The following is a 2,617-nucleotide window of genomic DNA, read 5'->3' as shown; positions in this document are numbered from 1 at the left end:
GATGTCTTCAAGACAGGCACACGAAGTGTATGACTGAGGACCTGGGAAGGCTAAAAGATGCATTGTCTCCTCTACAAATGGTGCATTCGTGTCTTAGTCAGGGTTCTAGTGCTGTGATAGAACACTGTAACTAAAAGCATCTTGGATAGGAGAATATTTAATTAACCTTACAGCAGATTTTTTAAGTCAATGGATAAAAAAAGTAATATTACTTAAATCTGTAAGGCTACCAATAGATTTTTTTAAATATATAATCAGAAATAATCAACACACACAAAAGAGACAAGGAAGGTAGGTAGACTCTAAGTTCTTTTTTTATTTGTTTGTTTTTGTTTTGGGAGACTGGCTTTCTCTGGGTAGCCCTGGCTGTCCTGGAACTCTCTCTGTAGACCAGGCTGGTTTGAATTCAGATATCCACCTGTTTCTGTCTCCCGAGTGCTAGAAGGCATGTGCCACCACGCCCAGCTTAGAACCCAATGAAGAAGTCAAACACATAAAGAGTGAAAGCAAAAACAATTCTAGGCAAAGTGATGGTGGTATCTCCTAGAAGAATGGAAAACACAAGTGCTTATCTCTGTGGACGGAGGGGAGATATCCGACTGTTTTTAATTTGGTACTCCTTTGTTCCTTTTCTTGTTTAATGCACATTACTTTTAAAGACATCTTTTAAATCAGCATTGATTTTTCTGTTAGGATAGAGACAGCTGAAAGATGACGTTTATGGGAAGAGTTCTAGAAACTTATTAATAGATGTCAATAACAAAGCGCCGCTCCGGAAATAATGAGCATTTAAATTCTGAAATGCCTCGAAGTTTTTCTCAATTTGCAAATCTCTCCTGAAAGTGTTCCTCCAAGTCGGACTTCTCAGATGCACTAGGTTCAAATTATAAAAAATCTTACCTGTAATTGGAGCCAGCTGCAACCTTTTTGACAAGGACTAATTGCCGATAATGATTTAAGTGCTTCGAATTCGCATGCCACAATTGTTTTAAATAGGGAACCCTCTTCACGGCTTTCTCCGAAAAGAACTGTTAATCTTTACTGCTGACTTATCAGATCCTTCAGTCAGCTGTTTGCCATCATTTTTCACGAGCTGATAACGAGTTTATTAGAGTCATAATGTGCAGGTGGGAGAAGAAAGGTCTCATTTGATGGCACTGGAATTTCATCTAACATTTTTACATGGGAAAAGTTGGCACAAGCCTTGGGCTGGGACTAGCAGGCGAAGACAACAGAGGCATGCTTTTTGTGGGTGTTTTATTTTTTTTTTCTTTCCCCCAAGGGAAACGGAAGGGTAGCGTTTGTTTAACATGACTAACTCTGAGTTCTATAGAACCGCCAACCCAGAGCCTAGAAGGTTTTTGTTTCTGCCTGCTATGGATTTACCAGTACCCCAGGGAGTGAGAGAAGTCTCTGGGCTGACTGGGGCTTCAGAAGTGGAGTCACCCTTCATGACTTGCCTCCTGACACCCACCCTACTCCTTCTACCCATCAATCTCTCCCAGAATATCCACTTTTGATTCTCTTCCGCTGAATACCCTCACTTCCTTTTATCTACATCATCCAGGGGCCCTCCAGTCGCAGCCTCTAGTTGCAGAAATAGTGGTTGGCAGAGTGAAAATTAGCTTAGTCCTCTACGTTGGGATTCCACCTCTAAGGAGCTGATCCCGCAAAAATGAGAGCAGAGCATTAAGAACTTTTAGCATGAGTTTTAAACTGAGGACATTCCCGGGTGGGCACAGCCACGGGTTGCCAGGGAATCCCCGGACATCTGGGTTCACCACAGGGACAACGTTCAAGGTTGTGATCTGCAGTCATTTGCTTAAGCACTGCCAGCCTCTGCATCTGAAAACTGGAATCACAGGACCTACCTCATCTGTTCAGCAGGGATTTAAAGACCTCTACTCTACACTACCTGGCCCAGTGCCCAGCAATTTGTAAATACTTGATAAATGCTACCTTGCAATAAGAGTAATAACAATAATGACCACAGTTGTTACTCTAAACCATCAATGTCAGGCTGAAGAGGAGGAAGAACTTTTTTTTGGAAAAAGGCATAACCTGAGGGAATTAAATAAGAAACAAAACAGAAGCTACTGGGTCTCTCTGGGGACTCTACGCACAAGAGAAGCTTAATTACCGAGGTTCACACTCATGATGGTTATTCCAAATGGCAGAGTAACAAAGAACAGTTTCCTTTCTTTTCATAAGGATTTCTAAAATACAAAGGATATTTCTGAAAGCCAGATTGTTGGTTTAGGTTACTCCAATTCATACCAGTCTCAAAACATGAAGTATCATCTACCCAATGTTGTCAGTCCACTCATAAGTAGCAAACACCAAGAGAGTGGACACCCTACCACTAAACCCTTCTCTCTGTACTTTTATACTCCCCCATGGCTTTCAGAAAACAATGGTCAGAACTAAGGTTCCCTGAGGCTCACGGTGTAATTGTACCTGGGAATCTACTAGAATGAGACCTGCCTTGACTCTCACATACATGGCATGTTCTACTCCTAGAACATAGTAGGAGCTTGGTAAATGTTTGTTGAGTGAATACATGAAAAGATATTAGCCATCTACACACCAGAAGGATTGTCATCTGCTCCCATGAGAG

Source organism: Mus musculus, chromosome 12 (genome assembly GCF_000001635.26).
Source record: "Mus musculus strain C57BL/6J chromosome 12, GRCm38.p6 C57BL/6J".
Lineage (NCBI taxonomy): Eukaryota > Metazoa > Chordata > Mammalia > Rodentia > Muridae > Mus > Mus musculus.
Note: the sequence above shows the minus strand (reverse complement) of the source record.